Below are 22,192 nucleotides of genomic sequence, written 5' to 3' on the forward strand. Positions count from 1 at the left end.
GAACGGCAAAGTCTGTGGTTAGCTTCTCAACTCCTTATCAGAGTCTGAGAGCTTCTGTAAAATAGGAATAATGATCAGACTTCCCTCATAGAATTGAGATTGTTACTATTACTATTATTATTATAAGTAACTCCTTTGGGACACTGTGTGTTAAACACTCTTGTAAGTGCAACTAAAATAACGTTTGCCAATTACATAAGCGTGGAGCCCAGTATTCAGTAGATGCATAATACACATCAAGAGGATAAATTGAAATAGCATCTTCAGATACGAGATACTTGGGCCTACTGCATGCCCGGTCCCGGGCTGGGTGCTATAGACCCTACTTCCCCCTCTTCCCCTACTCAGACAGCTGGGGATAGCTGCAGGCTTCAGGTGCAGAATATCAAGGGTGAAGCCTGGGGCTGCTGTAACATGTGTCATTATTGTTTTAATCTGTTCCCTATAGTGATCAGCTTTCCACAGACTACAGACTACATCTTCTGATGGTGGTTGGGTCTCAAGCCTGCTGCCCTCAGCACAGCAGAAGGGGAGGAGGAACTTGCTCTGAACGCAGCTCATTGACAGCCTAGCATACTCTGATCAAATATTTAGGTGTTCAGAGTCTGCCTGCAATATTAATGTGCTGGACCAAAGACCTTGACTGTAGCCACACAGAAGACTGAAGCTTCAATAATGAACGAGGGCCTCATGTGCCTGCAGGGAGAAATGTGAACCATTCTGGCCCAGGCACAGGATAGAGGTATGGCAGGAAAACACATAAGAACACCTTCTCCCCAGCCCCCTCCTCCAGCACCCCAATTCTCGTGCCCCAAACTCATGCTTCTTCATAACATGGCATTTAATGATAACCATTTAGAAACTTTTTTAAAAAAGCTCATCCAACTTGATCTCTGGGGCTTTCCTTTCTAGAAATATAGATGAAGAAAATAATCAGAATGTGGAAAAGGCTTTGTTGTTAAGAATACTCATTTATTATTTATAAGAAGAAGTAGTTAGAAATATCCTAACTCCTAAATGATATGGGACTGGTTAGGGAACTAGTAGCATCTTTTCTTGGCAAATTGTTTCATAGTCATTAAAAACTATGTTTATAGATGGACATGGTAGCTCATGCCTGTAATCCTTGGGAGGCTGAGAAGGAGAGGATCATGGTTCAAGGGAAGCCCAGACAAAAATGCCCTAAAAAACAACTAGCCAAAAGTTGCGCTGGAGGCATGACTCAAGTGGTAGAGTGCCAGCTGAGCTAGCAAGCTGAACAAGCAATGCGTTCCTAAGTTCAAATCGTGGTAGCCACTGCCCCCTCCCCCCGCCCCAAAAAAAAAAAGTATTCAGGACATAGGAAATGGACTCATTACCTTGCTCATGTCACTGAAACCCCTCTGTACAGTATCTTTATAATAAAAAATATATGTAAAAAGTATTCAGGACATGTAGAAATTATCATAATATAATTATTTTGAAGTCTAGATAAAATGTGTGGCGTCTAATATTAACATTATTGTTAAGACAACTGTTTAGACTTGGCCACTCTTGGTCATCTCTCAGAGCTTCTGTTTCTCCCTCTGAAAAACCAGTAACATCTGACATTTGTCTTGTTGCAGGAAAGACTGAAATGACAAGATATGACTAATATGATATGATATGATATGATATATGATATACACTAAGATGGAAATGGCCCGGGACAGAGCACAGACAAGCAATTCTTGATACTTATATGAATTTTAACAAAAGGGACTGGGAACCACTGTCCCAAAATGTTGATGATATGCTGTGCTTAGGCAATGAGACTGTGTTTTTTTCTTCTGTCTCTTTCGTTTTCTCTACTTTTTGCAATCTGCTAGATTGCTTCTACTTCTAACAACCTGCATTTTATTTCTTTGGCAACTATTTATTAGGTGCCTACAGTGTGCTTAGGCTTTAAGATGCAAAGATGGCTAAAACAGACAAAAATCTGTGCTTCTGAGGACCTGTAGAATGAACAAGAGGCAATAAATAAGCAAATTAGGAAGTTGCCAGATGGTGTCAACTGTGATGGAAGGTAGAGGTGAGCAGGGAAAGGCCGTGGCAGGAGGCATTGTGGGGGCTGGGGAGCTCTGCCTATCCACGCAGGGTCTCCAGGGGTACTTAAGGTGGGCATGTGCCTCCGGGATTCCAGGAACATCCAGGAGGCCAGCAGAGTTAGTAAGGAACATGGGACTCAGAGAGAGGCCATGGCCAGGGCAGGTGAGACCTCAGGGCTTTGGCTTTGCCCTAGTGAGCTGGGAGCCACCCAGGTTTCGAGCCTGGAGGGTGTGACCTGAGTCTTTGAACAGGCTCATTGCAGCTGCTGAGCTGAGAAGACAGGGCATGGGAAAAGGCAAGAAGGAGGTGAGGGCTTGGGCTAGGGTGGAGATGTAGTGGGATATTAGATGGATGTGGGTAGAGGGGAGCAATTCTTCCAGAATAATCCCAAGATTTTGGCCTGAGTGATTGGGGGGGAGGGAAAGCTTCCCTGATGATGGACTAGGAGTTGTTAGGAAATGACTATATTTAAAAATGAAATAGGCATGCAGAGAGAAGCGTTTGATGATCAAAGCTCTAAGGGTGACAGGTGCCCAGAAAGGGGTGTCCCATGGTTGGGAGGAGGGAGGCACTTAGTGAATAATGGAGGAGGCTGAGCTTTGATGTGAGAAGCTGCTGCCAGCAGGGATGAGGAAGCAGTGAGCGCTGGGCCAGTCCAGGACGCTCAGGGGATGCAAACTGTACCACCTTCTTGCAGGTGTGCCTCCCTGCTCTAGCAGGCATGAGCCTCTCCTGGACAGATCCACAGGCAGGGTTTTCTCATACAGCCTTCCTGCCAGAGGCCTGAGCCTGGGCCCACACACCTCCAGAGACAGAGACAGGGCAAGGGGAGAAAGAGGGGGCTTTCTATCTTCAGTTGGAACAGGAAGAAATCAACGCCTTTTACCATTCATGGGTCCACTTCAGTCCCTTACTCAGGACCCAGGTTTCCTGGAGACTGAGCCCAGGTACAGGCCTCCACTGCCTGGCTCCAAGGCCTGTGTAACAGGCCAGGGACTGTCTGGACATTAGGGACAAAGGCTGGCTCAATCTGTTGTTCTGATATTGATTTACAGTTCAACATACACCCTCCAAGATTTTGTTTTTTTGGGGGGTAGTGGTGGTGGTGGTGGTGATGGATCAGTACCAGGATTTGAACTCAGAGCTTCATGCTTACGAGGCAGGTGCTCTACCATTTGAACCACACCTTGAGCCATGTATCCCCCATCTACTCACTGCCTGCTCACTTGCCTATCATCTATCCAAGACCTGATTTGTGTACTGCCTATCTACCTACCCCTACCTCAAATAGAACAATCTGGATGCTTCTGGCCATAGGGTTGGGGGTATGCTTTTGCTTCTGAAATGCTTCTCTGCATCTCAGTTTTCCCTCTGTGAAACGGGGGTATTTGTTTGTATCTATCTATGGCTGTTAGAAGCATCTAGTCCACACCTGGGTGTGGCATTTCCTTCCCCTCTCATCCTGTCCAGAGCAGAAAAGCCAGTGTGACATCTGTGCATCCCTCAGCCAATCCCTACCTGCCACTAACAAGCAGGTCCTCTGCTGAAATCCACACAGCACAGAGCTGCCCTTCTGGGAAGGGGCAGGAGGGAGAATAAAGATATAGAAGACAGGAACACAAGGCTCATGGGCTCATGGAGGACTTTCAGGTGGCACCTCACAGGTGGGGAATGTTTTTTGTTTGAATGTTTTTTGTTTGGTTCATGCACAGGACAGCCCAAGAAGGTGGGAGAGGCCATCATACTCCCATAAGACAGGCTGGCACATGGCTCCTTTGGGCCCCGCCCACCTCCATCAGCATCTCCAGTGATATTTCTTCACTCAGAGGCTGGGCCAGGTGCCACGATGCTGTGGCATTTCAGAGCCTCTGCCATTACTGCCTGCGCAGAATGAAGATTGTACCTTCGAATGTCACTCGTCATGAAGCAGTGGCTCCCCCTGGACTGCCTCCTGCCTGAGTTCGAGAAAAGCAATTTACTGTGTGTCAAGTGACCGCAGGAGCTAGGAGGAAGGCCCGCCCTGCACCGCCATGGGCAGCTGCTTGAGACATTGACTGCTGAGCAGGGTGATGCGCAGTCTTTGATTAAAGCTGGGAGGGAATGGTACTCACGGCAGGACTGAGCTGAAAGCCTGAGACCCTGAACGCTCTGCACAATTGGAAGGGACCCAGAACTTCCCCATCTCACCTGCAGGCAGACCATCCTTCTCCAGGTGTCAAGGCTGCTGCTATGGTCCAGCCCAGAGTACGGTTTCTGTCCTCCACAGAACACCCTGCTGTACCCAACCCAGCCCAGCAGACCTGTGCATAGGCCTGGCGTAATGACCTTGCAGGCAAAGGTAAGGACTTCAGGCTGGATGTAGCAGAGCAAAGCAGGGTGGCAGGGCAAGGTCTAGGTCAGCTTGCTGAGGTCTGGACAGGGTTGGAAAGGGTTTGGGGAACTTCTGTAATGCAGAGGGTTACTGAAGAGATGTGACTTTTGAGGCTGACATCCCAGATGTCAAACCGGACTAACTCAGATCTCTGAGTTGGTATTCCCTGCTTCAGAAATAATAGTTATTCAGACATCCTTCCACCTATCCATTCATCCACCCACCCATCTAATACACGCAGACTCCATCTCATGTCCAGCTGGAAGTCTGTGTGAGCTTACCCTGAGAGTAGCTCAGACAGGCCCCAGGAAGCAGATCCATTGTTATGCCATCCTGTACTGGGACATGAACTCTAATCATAATGATTAAAGCATTGGGTTAATACTAGTGGAAGCATTATTCAGATATTCTCCATATGTATAACCTATATTGGCACATGAAGTCGTTTTTATTAGCCACGTGCTAATGAGGGTTCTGAAGCTGGGATTAAATGCCTTTTCCTAAGTGCCTTCACTCAGAAGTGTGGAGTTGAACGTCAACTCCAAGGCCATTTGACTCCATTGACTTCTAGACAAGCAGTCTACCTATGAGTCGTACCTCTAGTCTTGATTCCTTCTAATATCTAGTGTGGCTGGGCTATGGGGAAGAGGCTTAGGGGTGTGTGTGTGTGTGTGTGTGTGTGTGTGTTTGATACAGGCCATGGGGCAAGTGCCCTATTTTCCAGACTCCAGTTTACAGCAGAATCTTGGGGTAGGGCCCAGAATTCCCTTGGCATGGATGTTCCCATGGGAACTAGCCACAGCTTTTTTTTTTTTGTCCAATCCTGGGGCTTGAACTCAGGGCCTGGGCACTGTTGCTGAGCTCCTTTTGCTCAAGGCTAGCACTCTACCACTTGGGACACAGAGCCTCTTCTGGTGTTTCTTTTTCTTTTTCTTTTCTTTCTTTCTTTCTTTCTTTCTTTCTTTCTTTCTTTCTTTCTTTCTTTCTTTCTTTCTTTCTTTCTTTCTTTCTTTCTTTCTTTCTTTCTTTTGTCAGCTGTGAGGCTTGAACTCTGGGCCTGGGTGTTGTCCCTCAGCTCTTCAGCTCAAGGCAAGCAATCTACCAATTGAGCCACAGTGCCACTTCCGGTTTTCTGGTGGATAGTTGGAGATCAGAGTCTCCCAGACTTTCCTGCCCAGGCTGGCTTTGAACCGTGATCCTCAGATCTCAGCTCCTGAGTAGCTAGGATTACAGGCATGCACCACCAGCGCCAGGCTGGCTTTTTTTTCTATGTATGTGGTACTGAGAAATCCAACCCAGGGCTTCATACATGCTAGGCAAACACTCTACCACTAAGCCACATTTCCAGACCCCTGGAATCAGACACATCTTGCCATATTAAAGGATCAGGTGGTTTTTCAAGCATCTGTGTTTAGTGTTTCTTACATTGGAGAGAAGCAGATACAGGGCATTAAAAATGACAGTGAGCCATGTAAATGATAGGGTATGGTTGTTTAGGTTTATATGTTCATAGTTTTCGCTCCATGCCAGCATGATCAGAAATGAAATACTTCCAAGCTGAGGTCTGTTACTGTATGTAGGCCTGGTGCCTTCCGGTTTATTTATCTTGCTTAATCCTCTTGGCAATTTATGAAGCCTGCCAAAATGCCACCTGCCATAATGCTTCCTGAATTTTTCTAGCTGAAGGTTATCTTTTCTTCCCTCCCCTCAGGAAGGTTCATCTGTCAGGGATGCAGGGAGGCAGGTTGGAGCTATGTATGCACTGTGACTCTGACACAGTCTCTGTGGCTAATTCCTCTGTGCCTAACAGCAAGAATGGGAGGATCAGTCCACTGAGCGGCCTTCAGTGTCTTGGGACCTTTGTATGTCCATCCACCCATCTAGGATAGAACTTGACACACATAACAGCTCCAGTTGTCTGAGGTGGTTGTCTGGGGCAGAGCACAGCCAGTCCTCATCTTTGTGGACTACATATTGAGTCAGCCAAGGATGGAGAATATGGGGAGAAAAAGATTGCAATTGTTGTGAACATATACAGGCTTTATTTCTTGTCATGATTCCCTAAACAATAAAGTTTAGTGACAATTTACATAGCATTTGCATTTGTAATGAAGTACTACAAGTAATCTAGAGGACACATGTGGAGGTTATAAGCAAATACTGCATCATTTCACATAAGGAAATTAAGCACCCATAGATTTGGCTATCTGTGAGCAATTCTGGATACAATTTTCTTGGAAAACTAAGAGATTCAAAGGTTCATAGAGAAAGATCCCTGTTTGACTAGTAATGTCTGCCCTGGTCATGAGAGGGGAGGAGAGCTGTGATGGAACATATTTGCAATCCTCAGTCAATCCCTGTCAGTGTGTTCTAGCTCTGATACTGTGGCTTCTGATTGCTTCATCTGTGTAAGAAGGTAATGTTTCCTTCTTTGTGACCTTGGTGGATAGACCAGAACAAAGTCTTCCTCTGTGGTACTGTTGTACTTGGTCTGTGCTATTGTTTAAGCTGGGGCTTTTATCTTATTTATTTATGTATCTGAACCTATCTCTCTCTGGTGTTTCTTTGAGAGTGGGCATCTAACTTATTTCTGAGTCTCTGACAGCCGGCATAGACCTTGGTATAGAGTGGATATAGGGAATATTTGATGACTAAGTGGACAGAGAGTAGATATTTGGGCAAATGAATGAACAAATTTCAACCTCACAAGACATCAGCAGTGATTAACTCTCCATTGTTTAAAGGTCATGGGAATGTGCAGGGAAGATAGGATGTGAAAGATAAGATGTCCAGAATGTTCAGGGTGCAGAGCAAGAGGAACAAGCGTGTGAGGCCGGGATGTGGACAGGGTGTGCCTAGGCTGGCACCCTATCTGAGAGATAAGTAGGACTGGGCTCTGGAAGGGGAGTGGGTGGCAACGGCCTCTGTCAGAGAGGATAGTTTTGGTAGTGTTTAGCAAAATGTGACGGCCGATGTTGCTTCACCTGATGATCTAAGTCAAGTATCCTCCCGGAGGAGGCCCTGATGGGGCCAGCACCAGCACACAGAGAAAACTGCCTGCTCTAGAGCCTGTCACTGTGAGGTAAGTGCTGGTGGGTCTCATTCGGCCCTTTTGCTGACATCACCCCTATGTACTGAAGGGTATGTGTTCACGCATATGTGTGCAGTAAGAATGGGGACAGTGCGGCAGAAGTGGAGCCTTGCTCTGTATGCTGGGCCCTAGGCTAATTTTGTCACTCGGCAGTGTGTTCAAATGTATTCATCTGTATCATCATTTTAAAGGTGAAGAAAGTTCAGCTAAGAGACATAAGGCTATATTCCTATTTATCAACCTTCCTCCCCCTCCTTCTCCCATTCTCTCCTTCCTTCTCCCTCCTCAAGGGACTGGATTCACTGGGAGCACAGACACAAAGAATTGCAAGTCTTGTAACTATGTACATGGGTGACTTTCAAGTGCAGTTTGGACTTGATTCCACATCCCCAAAACTGTCTGAGCAAAGCCATGGAGTAGTTTTGTGTTGAGACACTGAGTTCTGTGTTTTTCTGTTCTGAAAAGCCCCGAGCCTTCAGTATAAGTGCAACCGTGCATCCTATGCCTTGGGAGGTGGCAGATAGGGAACAAGTGGAGGCTGGAAATGTGCTTCATAGCGGGGGAGGGTCTTTCGTACCACTGGCATTACCATGGAGACAGAACATCCCCGATGGTCCAGTGGTCTCAGGATGAGGCCAAGATGCATGTGGCACTTAGCCATTCCAGCGAGCTGTCGAACTCAGGAGAAAGATCCTTCTTGTGCACCACTGAGGTTTCCAGCTGCCCATTCTGTGGCAGTAGCTGATCCCCATGACAGAGATGCACTGCTAAATCACTCAGGATGTCCGGGCCTCGGCTCTCTCATGTTTCTATCTTAGAGATGGTAGCAACCTGCCTAATAAGGTTTGTGTATGGCTGGATCCAGTGGTTATGAGCTGCACAATTGGGTTATGAGTGTGCAATTAGTGTTAGCTACTATTCATGTATAACCTTCAAGCAATGTGATGGTTTTCAAATTACATGGGCCACTAATGGACCTTTAAATTGACTTAGTGGGTCTCCCCTAGTGTTTTGTTTTGCTAGCCTGGGATAAGATAGGAAGATATCATAAAACTTCACAGTTAGAAAGGGAAGCAATTGCTTGGGACTGGTATTTCAGTGTATGTATAAAACACATTTTATATGGGTCACAGTGAAACAAACAAACAACTATCAGAAGGGCCTTGGCAAGGAGGTAGAAAAAGAGGAGTCAGCAAGGAACACCAAAGGCATGGATTCCTGTACTTAGTTTCTGAACAAATGTCGCTAGAGCTCTAATCAAGCAAGGAGTATGCATCATATACAGTACACTCTTATTAAATAACATCTGTTGGTAATATCATTAGTATTGTGTTGTTCCCAAAGTTCTTCTAGGTTTTACATCACTTACTCATTGCTTTCCCAGACACTGATCAGTGCAGATAGAGGCCAGGAAAGGAACCCAGGTGTGGTCCTTGTCTCCATCTGTGTTGAGATGGATTTCATGTGCATGTCCTGGTGAGAGGTTAAGAGGTCAAAATCCAGGTTAGATGTGGTCACCCATACCACTAATCTCAGCTACTTAGGAGACACAGATCTGGAAGGTGGAAGTTTGAGGTCAGCTCAGACAAAAAAGTTGGCAAGACCTCCATCTCAAAGTCCAAACTAAGTGGAATGGTATGCACCTATAGCTACAGGTACTTGGAAAGATAAGCAGGATGATCATAGCTAAGATTGGCCTAGGGCAAAAACTCTAGGTGCTACCTGAAAAATAAAGGGCTACCAGCAAAAAAGAGATGTGTGTGTGTGTGTGTGTATACCAGTGGTAGAGAAACTACTTAGCAATACTGAACTCAAACCCTAGTGCCAAAAAAAAAGGGTGTTCAAATTCTAGAGACACATGGCTTGAGCCTGAGTTCCAACTCCTCTACTGGTCAGCTGTGCAGCCCTGGGCCAGTAACCCATTTGTGCCTCGTCCATATCCTGGGACACAATAGTGGGGAGTGAGGTTGGGAATCTTCATGAAGTGGTCAGGTATTTTGGGGAGGCGGAGCAGTCAGAATGCTGTCTGCCCCACAGGAAGCTCACAGGGAGGGCTATTGGCTTTGCCTATTGCTCTCCAAGTTCAAGAGTGTGTTCTGGAAAGGACCTAGGGGACTCTTGCGGCCCAGGGTGGCAACACCCTTTGTGCTGAGTGCAAGTGGCCTTGAGAGCTGTGTGGAGGAGTCAGATGGAATCTAGGCCAGAAATTAACTAAGGAGGGTGACAGGGAGGAGGCTAGGCAGAATCTGGCACATGACTCCTCTGCTTGCCATCCTTGATTGAGCCTGAGCTGACTGTGAAGAAAGGGAATGGAGCCCCAGAGAGAGGAAGGGGAAAACTGGATGAAGCTGGCATGGGCAGGGACTTCTGACGAGATCCTAGGCTCCTGCTGACTTCCTTCTTGCCTGGGGGGATCAGAGGAGCCACACAGCATTTTCTAGGGAGCCTGGGAAGCATCTCCCCTCAGAGCTCAAGCCTCTGGGGTTCAGTGGCTTGCACTGGGCTTAATTGGGCTGGGGAACATTTGAGGCGAAGTACAGGCCTGCGGAGAGCAGCCGCTTGAATGGCACTTTGGGGAATGATGAATGTGCTTGTTTGGATTTGAATGAGACAGAATCAGCAGACAGAGGATTGCACTGGAAACCGAAGGAGTGGAGAACGCTCCTTTATTTCCCCCTTGAAAAGCATGATTTTATATATATTGCAATTAAACAGCCCTGTGGGCTGATTTCGCGTCTCTAGTGCTGATGTTGGAAAATGCCAAACAAAGATAGCAGCTCTTCTCCCCTTGAGATGGGCCTCTAAGCCCCCCCCCCACTCCTACCTCTCCATCCCTCAACTCACTCCCTGCTCTCAGAAAACAGTGAGTGGGGCCATGGCTCTGGCGGGCAAGAACTGCTGACACTATCTGGAACTGTGGCTTCCTGCCTGAGTGATCATGGCCCTCGGGCTGTCCCACACAGCTGTGTCCATGACGGACTACTAGCTCATGCCAAAGGTTACCACTCTACTCTGGAACCCAGGAACAGCCCCATTTGCTAAGGCCCAGAAGTCTGGGTACCTTGGATTCCCATCAGGCAGCCTTAGGTTTTTGTTGTTGTTGTTGTTCTTGGTCTGCCGTGGGGCTTGAACTCTGGGCTTGGGCTCTGTCCCTGTGCTCTTCAGCTCAAGGTGAGCGCTCTATTGCTTAAGCCACCTGCATCACTTCCGGTTTTCTAGTGGTTTATTGGAGATAGAGTCTCACAGACTTTCCTGCCTGGGCTGGCTTTGAACCGGGATCCTCAGATCTCAGTCTCCTGAGTAGCTAGGATTACAGGCGTGAGGCACCGGCACCTGGCTCAGCCTAAGGTTTTGAGGCCTAGACATAGTCTCCTCATGAGGAGGAGGAGTTTCTGTCTAATGGGGGCTATCTGACACTGGGGGCTTGCCCTCCACAAAATCCCTCCCCTCTGTTAGGCATCTCAGGATGGCTCAGCTATAGGGCCTTACTTCCCATCTTGGAAACTGAGGCAGGTCTGGAGTTTAGTCAGGAGCCCAAACTCCAGAAGAAGGCACTGTCAAATACAATGCGGACAATAAAAGTGTGCATGCTGGGCTAACCAGCCAGGAGAATCTTGGTCCTTCTGTTTACTAGCTGTTAATCATTTTTTTTTGTGTGTCACTGATGGGGTTTGAATTCAGGGCCTGGACACTGTCCTTTAGCTTTTTGGCTCAAGGCTGGTGCTTTACCAGTTGAGCCACAGCTTCACTTCTGGCTTTTTGGTGATTAATTGGAGAGAAGAGTCTCTTGAATTTTTCTCCTGGGCTAGCTTCAAACCATCATTCTCAAGTCTCCATCTCCTGAGTAGCTAGGATGACAGGTACAAGCCATCCCTGCCCTCACCTCCCAGCTTCTTGGCTGTCAATCTTGATAACTGCCTTGCCTTCCTTTGTCTTGGTTTTCTCATCTACAGAGTGAGTTAATACAGGAAGGCATTTAGTACATACCTAGCATGGTGGGTCTCAGGGAAGCATAATTGGCTGGTATTTGTGATGGGGACAACATCAGAGTCCTAAGATGGTGACAAGTCTTTGGTGAGACTCTCAGCTGGGACTACTGGGTGCCAGGCAGCAACACCTTAAACAAGCAGATTCTAAAGCCCTGTGTGGATGGTTGTCATCGGCCAGGTCACTCTTGGTTCAAACTAGTATCCTTTCAACAAGCTGCTTTTCTGCTTTGATTCATTAAATCTGTTTATGTTGCCTTTTTCCAAGGAGCCTGACACCTACAAGCTGCAATTAATCCATAGAATAGCTTTAGAGGAAGCTTCAAATCAATCTGTGTGGTCAAGGCTGCCAGGGATTAAGAGTACAATATCCGTTATTTGTCTGATCCTCAACTCTCACTTGGGAAGACACAGCACACCCTTTGTCTCCATCTTGCTCAAGCAGTATTTGTAGATTCACAAATTATATATTTGGTAAGCTATGAAAAATTTCCCCACCAGTGGTCACTATAGCTTTACAAAATTCTTAGGGAACCTGGGTTCATATCTCTCTCACTTTCTTTGGACAAATTATCTCTTATGCACCATCTTTGGTTTTCTGATCAGTAGAGTTGGAAGAATAATACCCAGAGACTTCCTTAAGAAATATTGTAAGCTAGTCACTGGTGGCTCATGTGTGTAATCCTAGCTACTCAGGAGTCTGAGATCTGAGAATCATGGTTCAGAGTCAGCCCAGGCAGGGAAGTCCATGAGACCCTTATCTCCAATAAACTACCAGAAAACCAGAAGTGTCTCTATAGCTCAAGTGGTAGAGCACTAGTCTTGAGCTGAAGAGCTCAGGGCCAGTGCCCAGGCCCAGAGTTCAAGCTCCATGACCAACCAAAGAAAGAAAAAGAAAGAAAGAAAGAAGGAAGGAAGGAAGGAAAGAAGGAAAGAAAGAAAGAAAGAAAAAGAAAGAAAGAAAGAAAGAAAGAAAGAAAGAAAGAAAGAAAGAAAGAAAGAAAGAAAGAAAGAAAGAAAGAAAGAAAGAAAAAGAGAAAGAAGGAAAGAGAGAAAGGAAAGAAGGAAGGAAGGAAGGAAGGAAGGAAGGAAGGAAGGAAGGAAGGAAGGAAGGAAGGAAGGAAGGAAGGAAGAAAGAAAGATTGTAATGCACGACACCGCTACTGTTGGTTGGCGGGATAACTGACCTCACCAAACAATTTCTGTTCTTTGAGAGGTCAGAACAGAAAAAGGACGCTGGGACTAGGGGGCTGGGTATAAGATGTGAGATCAGAAGACACCTGTAAGCAACAGACAGCCCACCTAACTCCCTCCAGAATGGAAGTATGGCCTCTATGTGGCTCTTGACGTTCTGTATGCCAGACCGTCCAGTGGTCAGTTCTAGGACTGAAATTTCCATGGGTGTTGGCACCTCTCAGGCTGTCCTGACCATCTGGCTCCCTGGGCTTCTTGTGCAAGGAGGGTTGATGCGTTCCTATCAGCTAAACAAATTGTAGAAGACACAGCTTTGGAGAGTCAGACTGTCCCTGTTAGAATGCCAACATCACTAACTGTGTGAACTGAGCAAGTAAATTCAATTCCCCGAGCCATAATTTCCCATCCTGTGCCTCAAAGGGTTTTGTGAATATTACACATTTAACACCAAGCTTTAATAAATGGGAGTAATTAGTGTTATGTTGTCACTTAGTTTATCTTATGAAGCCCCTGATTACGTGTTCCCTTTATCTCCTCCTCACACCCACTGAGACCATGGGGAAGGACTTCAGCTAACAACAGGCCTTGGCCTGCTCTGGCTCAGTGCAGAGGCTTCGAATTACCAGTGCAGAGGAAAACCCAGCCTGGCTCTGGGGCCCAAGATGGCACCAGTGAGGGCTCCCAAGTGGGAGCCACAGTTATTATTTTGGGCTCAGAGCTTCATTCAGACAGTAGATGAGTTTAATTACAGGAAAATTGTGAATAACGTGGGCCTTTTATTCCTGTAGCTGTGACTTCCAGACACCTGCTCCATTCACAAAAAAAATAAATAAATAAAAATGCTTCTTCTGCAGTCCGTAATCACTACCTCATTGAAGTTTAGGGCACAGAATGTTCCTGTAAGGAAGTGCCTCAGAATGCTAGGCACAGGCTGGGGGAAGGGCTTCTTTTAGTTTGCTGGCCTGGGGATCATCCAGACTGAGGGGCAAGTCAATGAAACTTGTCCATAGCCTCCACAGTGGCCATGTTCTTCAAAGTGATATCTATGGAAAGTTACAAGCCACATGAAAAAGTTTATGTTAAAATGTTGGGTGAGAAAAACAGGATATAAAATTATATGACCAAATGATTCTAATTACCTCGAAAGGGAAAAAAAAATTCCTCAGAAAGAAAAAAAACAAATTAGAACTATACTTCCATCCAAGATAGAATAGGAAGAGATCAAACCTCCTACCCCAAATAAGTAGAACATCATACAAAATATGCAAAGCAATGCACTTAAGGCATTAAACATCAGGCAGCTCAGGACAGTGATGACCACAGGCGATGGGAATGAGTCTGTGATTGCCTGAGGCCAGCTGAGGAGAACATCCAGGCTCCCGTTGGCTAGGGAAGCCAAAGGGGGAGCCTGGTCTTCCTGAGGACAAGGTGCAAGTCCAGGGAGCTAAAGCACTGAAATTCAGAGGGCAGAGTATCTAAGGAGAGGGAGTTGCTCAGCCAGAGTGCTCGTGATCTGCCGGGGACTACCTTTGAGCCTTTAGCTGAGAACTGAGGAGGCCTGAGGCTGAAGGGCCATCCAAAACGATAAGGTGGAGTAATAGCTGGAGTTGGTGTAAATGGGAACTGATAGCATTCTCACTGGTTCTACCTGTGAAATTCCTATCCAGTGGATTGTAACAACATTTATAAATGATAATACGTCCTTTTGAACATGAATGCTGGCAAAATTCCAGGAATATAAGGATGATTCAACATTTAAAAGACAATCAACAGAATTCACCTTTTTAAAAAGTTAAAAAATAAAAATATTTCTAATAAGAGCTAGTCTCCATTCATGTTTAAATTGTTCCCAGCAGACTAAATGTAGAAAAGAGTTTTCTCCATCTGATAAAAGACATCTACAAAAATCCTTTAGCAGATATAACATTTAATAGTGAAAGACTGAAAAATTGTCTTCTAAGATCAGAAACAAGACAAGAAGTTATCTTTATCACTTTAATTCAAAGGCTTTGGCCGATGCTATAAGAAAAAGAAATTAAGTGACAATAAATTGGAAAAGAAGAAAAAATTTCTTTATCCCCTGATGATATGATTATCTGTGTAGAAATATCTTACAGATCCCTGGGTACTTGTGGTTCATGTCTGCAATCCTAGCTACTCAGGAGGCAGAGATTAAGAGAATCAAGGTTTGAGGATAACTCAGGCAAAAAGTTCACAAGACTTCATCTCAAGCAATAACTATGAATAGTGATGTGCACCTATCATCTACATAATGTGAGAGGCTGTGATTGAGAGATTAGGGTTCTAGGCTATCCTAGGCAAAAATTTCACAAGATTCCCATCTAAATAGAAAAGGCTAGGCATGGTGGTGCTTGCCTGTCATTCCATCTATGGGAGGAAGCGTAAATAGAAGGATTCCTGGCCCAGGAATAAAACAAGACCTTGTGTCAAAAGTAAATGGAGCAAAAAGGTCTGGAAGTATGGCCTACGTGACAGAATGCTTGCCTAGCAAGCATGAGACACTGAGTTCAAAACCTATTACCACAAAAAGAAACACCCCAAACAAAATATGATATCACCAGGGAAAAAGAGAAATATCTTACAAGTCTTACAAAAATAACTATTAATACTAAGGGAATTTGAACAAGGAACTGAGGTCAACATTCAAGTAACAATTGTATGTCTGCATACTAGAAATATAGAAATTATATGCCAACATACTAGAAACATTCATATTTTAAAAGCAACAGTATATGATAGTATCACAGACAGGATAAATTTGTCAAAAAATATTCAAGACTCAAGCATTTAAAATTACACAATAATGTGAAGAGAAATTAAGACCTTAAAGTGGAGAGATAGACCATGCTCATGGAACAGAAGATTCTATATTGTGTCAATTATCCTCGAAAACTGAACTATAGATTCAATATAATCCTAATCGAACTCACTAGGTTTTTTTCAATATGTGTGGAAGTTGACAATTCAATTCTAAAACTTCTATGTAAATGTGTAAGAATATAAAATATCCAAAACAGCTTTGAAAAAAGAACAAACTTGGAAGACATATCTACCTGTTTTTTTAAGACATTGTAAAGCTGTGCACAAGACAATATAGTATGGATATAAAAAATAGACAAAGAAATGAAGCAGAATAGAATACAGTAAAAAAAAAAAAAACAACACATATATCACAGCAATTGGTTGATAGATGCTAGAACAACCAAAAAAAATGAACCTCAATATTACTCCATAAACAAAAATTAACTTGAATCTCTAAATATGCGTTTGAACTCTCTGGGTGAGAGTGGCTCATGCCTATAATCCTAGCTATTCAGAAGGCTGAAATCTGAGGATCACAGTTCAAAGCCAGCCCCAGCAGGAAAGTCCATGAGACTCTTATCTCCAATAAACTACTCAGAAAAAGCTGGAAGCAGCAATGTGGTAGGCCCTGAGTTCAAGCCCCAGGACCAGCAAACCACTAGAAAACCAGGAGTGGCGCCGTGGCTCAAGTGGTAGAGCACTTGCCTTGAGCTGAAGAGCTTAGGGACAACGCCCAGGCCCAGAGTTCAAGCCCCATGACTGACAAAACAACAACAACGAAAGAGCTTAAACTAAAACTTTAGAAAAAAATCAAAATGATCATGGGCTTGGAAAAGATTTAAGTAAAACTCTAAATGTACAAATTACAAAAGATTAATACATTTAACTTTATCAAAATTATGAATGTTCTTCAAAAGAATCTGTTAAGGCAATGGAAAAGCAAGCCACAGACTGGGAGACAATATTTGCAAAACATGGTGATGATGATGACGACTCTGTAAATTTCTAAAAGCCACTGAATTATACATCTAAACTAGGAGAAATTTAAGGAATGTGAATTCTATCTCTCAGTAAAGCTTTAAAACACCAAATATCTCACAAAGGAATGACATCTAGATTAAAAGAAAAAAAAACACCTCTTGAAGCTCCATAATTCATTGTTTAAATTGAGCAAAAGATTCAAACCAATCCTGTACCAAAATAGATCCATGAATGGCAAATGAGCACCTGGGAAGATGGTCAAGGCCACTCCTCATTAGGGACATGCGAATTAAAACCAGAGGAGACACCATCACACCCACTGAGATGGCTCCAGTTTGTGTTCCATTATGCCTGCCCCCAGGCAGTGCAGCAAGGGTGGTTCACCCACTCCCAGCATTTGAAGGAGGCCATCTGCCTCTCTTCACCTACAGCTTCCATCCTGGCACCCCAGACACCCACCTGCCGTGCTCAGGAGTTCATTTAGCCCCATCCATTGTGCAGAGCAGTGTCTGCAGTCCAGGCAGGGCTGGAGGAGGAGCAGGAAGAACAAAGGCCATGTTGGCCAATGGCGGCAGCAGCAGGGCCTGTGGTGGTAGTTGGTGGGGAGGGTTCACACTTGCCTTTGTGGTGTCCCTGGGAGCTTGCTGGACTGTCAGAGACTGCTTAGGCTGCTATAAAAAGCAGACGGGAGACAGAGTAGTTTATAAATGACACAAAGTTATTGCTCATAGCTCTGGGGGCTGGGAAGTCCAAGATCAAGGTACTGGCAGCTTTGGTGTCTGCTGAGGGCCTGTTTTCATGGAGTCCTGTCATTGCTTCTCCAAGCCTATCCCTCCCTTCTGTCCTTTCTTCCCTCCCTCCCTACCTCCCCCCTTTCCTTCCCTCCTTCTTTCCTTCCTTTTCTTTCTACGAGATCTTGATATGTAGCCCATGCTGGTCTTGGGCCAGCTTTAGGCCTTCTTTTGTTTTGTTTTTTGGTCAGTCATGGGGCTGAACTCTGAGCCTGGGTGCTGTCCCTGAACTCTCAGCTCAAGGCTAGAGCTCTACCACTTAAGCTACAATGCCACTTCTAGTTTTCTGGTAGTTTATTGGAGATAAGAATCTCATGGACTTTCCTGCCCAGGCTGGCTTTTCTATCCTCAGATCTCAGCCTCCTGGGTAGCTAGGATTACAGGCGTGAGCCACTGGTGCCCGGCTTCCAGCAAGGCCTCTCTTTGTGAGAGTACTAACCCCATTCATGGAGTACTTATGATCTTATTATTTTCCAAAGGCCACAGCTCTTAATATTATTTTCCTGGGAATTCAGTTCCAACATAGGAATTCAAGGGAGACACTGGCGTTCAGACCACCCCAGGGAGCAAAGAAGGATGGTGAGGAAAGAGCAGGAGACAGTTAACACAAGGGCCTGGACTCAGGCAGGAACTGGGGGAGGATATGTGTGAAGCAGGTAGATGGTAAGGACTCAGCAGGCAGCACTGAAGGAATGATTAGATTTGAGAGAATGGAGGGGGGGGGACCATCTGGAGTCAGGATAACAGTCTTCACCCAAGTACCAGGGGCCAAATGCCTGCAGAACCTCCCTTGTACTTTGTAAATTATGGTTGGTTGGTGGTCGGGCTATGCTAGCCTTTGTCCAGGGCAGGCCACACATCAGGGTTAGAGAACCTCAGGCCGGTGCACACAGCACAGGGGTTAGAGAAGGGGAGAGTGTGGCAGCCCTGGGAGTTGGTGACGCTGCCTGGGATAGGGAGAGAGGACAGAGGGGCCGGGGCCGGGCGCTGAGGGGCACCTCCACTAAGGGAGGACTGAGCTCTTGAAAGGAAAATGAAATCGAGCGACCTGTTTCCCTGCCAGCTCCTTCCTGGCTGTGACTTGAGACGGCATAAGGAAGGGAAAGTGGGGGTGTGGGGGAGGACTCTGGCCCTGAAAGCTGAGGAGACAGGCCTCACAGAGGTGCCAGACAAAGGGGCTCCCTCTGAGCAACCCACCAACCTGGGCTCCTAATGCCTTACTCTGATGGATTGTTTTTTTTAAAGACCTTGGACCAAATTCCTATTAGAGTCAGCCTGAGGCATCAAAGACCCTAAGTAAAGAGTCCCTACTTTGAAAGGGAAACGTCACAAACCTTCACCTGTATCCGGTGACAAGTTCACTCACCCTTCTGTGTTCTCCTTTCTCATTCACTGAGCATCCAGCTCCCCTGCCCAGGTATCAGCTGGTACTGGGACACACTGAGGAGTGAGTCAGAGGCTGTCCCCACCCCCAGAATTGCCAGCCTGCTGGCAGCAGGGTTAAGAGTAGGAATTGTCCTGATTCTTTTCTTCTGTTTGCAGGGTTTTTTCTTCCTTTAACATAGATGGGTTCAGAAACCACACACAGTTGCAAAGTAGAAGCTGCTGTTTCTCTCTCTCTCTCTCTCTCTCTCTCTCTCTCTCTCTCTCTCACACACACACACACACACACACACACACACACATATTCCTACCTCCTCACAACCACTGCCCCTGTGAATGACCCTTCTGGTCCATCCTTACTCCTCTTTCTCCTTCTCCCAACCAATCCAGACACTTAGTAAGGGCCACTGATGATACCTGTTAAATTCTTTTCAGATCTGTCCACCACCTCCCCCCTGTAATACCTATTCAAGTCCAGGCTCTCCTATCTGATAGGCAGGATCCCCACCAATACCTCATCTCTCTTTGGCTTTATACTTCCCTAATGTACAGCAGGCAGGAGATTTTTAATTGCAAGCAACACAGACCGAACTCATGTAGGCTTAAGAAAAGACTGAATTTATTGATTCACATAATCAAAGGCTCCCAAGGACCACATCAATCCTGGATCCAGGAGAGCAAGCAATGGTCAAGATGACCTGATCTTTCTGCTTTGTTGTTTCCTTCCTGTCAGGGTAACATAGACACACTGCCTCCAGGGGCCAGCCTCAGTTTCCCCACACTGAGGCCAGCAGGAAGAGAGCTGTCTCTCTCCTACAGATCTATCCAGAATCCAGGAGTTGCGCTTCCTAGACTGGCATTGGCTTGCATGGCTAGTCACTGCGTAAGCATGTGTGTGCAGTGTTCCCATGGGGCTTGTAAAGGTCACATGCTCACCTCGAGCTTGGACTCCAGCTAAAGCACACACACACAGGAGATCCATGCTTCTGCTCTAATGGATAGGCTGACCACTAACCCAGGATCAGAAGAAAGAGCCCCCATGAATGTCTGTGATAGGAAAGCACTAGCAGAGCACAAGAAGCTGTTTAAAGGTTTGCCAAGCAAAAGTGGTATTAATTACAGTGATTATTCAATGTGAGTTCTACTTCTCCCCAATTATCACCATCACAAATATCACAATCACCATTGCATGTCTTTAAGTTGCTGTGGGATTAACTTTGTTGTGTGTGCTAATTACAGCACTGAATTCTGCTCCTATGACATGTACCGCACAGTGGGCCCTCATGAGCAGGGCTTCCTAAAATAACTATGGCCGACCTCCCTCTAGGCCCTCAGCATACACTCTCTACCCCAGGACAGTTCCAGGCAATCTTGGAACTGACGAGCCTGATCTGTACCCTTGACTTTGGATCAGAGCCAAATATCCCCTGACTTTGGGAGGGAGGGAGGAGGCCTTCAGTAAGGGTATCCCAATAATAGGGGTTTCCTGGAGCTCTGATACCTTTTCTGCTATGCAGATCTCCTGAGAGTGAGTGACCTAATAGGTTGAGTAGAGACCACCTTGTGAATGCTCACAAGGGATCCTGGGAAAGCCTTTGAAACATCATCTCTCCAGCCCTCACTCCAAGGTTTACTGAAACCTTCCTTGATAAATGGACTGGCCAATTATCCTGAATACAGTTTCTCCTACTGAGGGCTTTTCCAGAACCTCTCTCTCCAAAGCACAGGGATTGGTCAAGGATATCAGATGTAGAGTTGTTTGTACAAACACAATCTATAAAAGACATCTGACTGTCTGGGCTTTGAAAAGAGGAGGAAAAGCAGGGCCAATTAACTGAATGTAAGGACACAATTCCTGGGTGATGATTGTGGTTGAATCCAAGGATGTTGACTGTCCTGGCGCTCCCCCTGGTGGCCATATCTACAAATGGCAGCCTCAGAGTTCAGCTTCCCCTGTGTGAGAAGAGAGATTTAGGGGGCTGTGGGCCAGCTCTGCTCTGAAGGCCTAAGGACTTCATTCACCGAAATGTGAGTAGGTCCGTAAAGGATCCTTCATGTGACTATCAAGGCAGAGGTAGAAAGGACTATTGAAGTTATCCAAAAGTTGTGGAGAAACTGGCACCTTAGAGACCAGGCTCTGCACTGCATAGTGTGTGGTCACTCATGTATTCTGTGGGTAGAAAAACTAGACCCACTCCATACTTTGTGTTTGGCCAAGTCCTGAGCCAAAACTGCCCCTTCTTTCTTTTTTTTTGAACATCATTAAAATGGCCACACATGTGGGAGTATCCCTAGGCCTGCATCCTTCTAGAATACTCTTACTGAAAACTTGAATGAATACTCTGAATAAAAGAGTCTTGTTTTTTAAGTGTCAGTACAAGGGTTTGAACTTAGAGCCTTTCACTCTTGCTTGGCTTTTTCCACTCAAGGCTAATGGTCTACAAGTTGAGCCACAACTCCACTAAGTTCCTTCTATTGATTCTTCATACCTTTATCTCTGCTCTCTCCCCCCCCCCACCCCCCCCCCCACCCCCCCGGCCCACAGTCCTATATGTGTGAGTCTGAGCTCCCCAAGCCTCAGTTTCTCATCTGTAAAAGAAGACACTAACAGCAGTGGCCCAAGTGTGCTTGAGGATTGGATGAGATACGTGTGAAACTTCTCAGGTTTTCAAGCAGTGCCTAGAGAGGATGGATGCTCGCCAGAAGCTTCTTTCCATGATGCTGGTGATGGTGACAATGATGATGAAGGGTTTGTCCTTCTGTGATCTCAGCAGATGCAGACAGAACCTGCCTTATCACGCAACTACCTATATTTGGGCTATTCATGAGATGCAGCCCTCCCACCACCAATCATGCAATCAAAGCTGCAATGGAACCCATGCCAAGAGCCCCAGCCTGGCAGCCTAACACAGCCTTGAGGCCCCTCTTTATTCCTCAGTCTGTGCCCACCTCCTGGCAGGTCTCTGTGATGGAACCAGCCCTCTAGATCAAAGAAACTCTATAGTTTGTTCTAAAAGGTTCAAAACAAGTCACACACACACACACACACACACACACACACACACACACACACCCTGAATGTTTAGTTCCCACATAGGCAGGTTCCCCTTTGTCCTGGGTCAGCACTGTGACTTCCTTTGATCTCAAATGCAGATCTGAATTTTCCTTTCAAGTGTATTATTTTATGCTGTGTTTATTGTTACTTCCAGCTTTTGAAGCACAGATTCAAGGTGCCTTTCAAATGGTTAAAATGTGTTTGTTTTTGAGTAAAGACCTTCCTCCCCCAGGGAACACAAAGCAATTGTCTGGAAAGCCAGTGAGTAGGGGCTCCTCAATAGAAGAGCCCTGTTAAGTGTTGAGGGTTGGGGTGGCTTTCCTGATCCTTCTTTCTTCTCACCATCTCAGTGTCAGGACAACGAGGCCGGCTGGGCACTCCCTGGCAAGCGGGCCTAGTGAGTGTTCCTTCATCCTTGCTCCATTGCAGTGAGCACCTACTGGATACTTT

Source organism: Dipodomys spectabilis, unplaced genomic scaffold (assembly GCF_019054845.1).
Source record: "Dipodomys spectabilis isolate Male_0828 unplaced genomic scaffold, ASM1905484v1 ptg000002l, whole genome shotgun sequence".
NCBI classification, from domain to species: Eukaryota; Metazoa; Chordata; class Mammalia; order Rodentia; family Heteromyidae; genus Dipodomys; species Dipodomys spectabilis.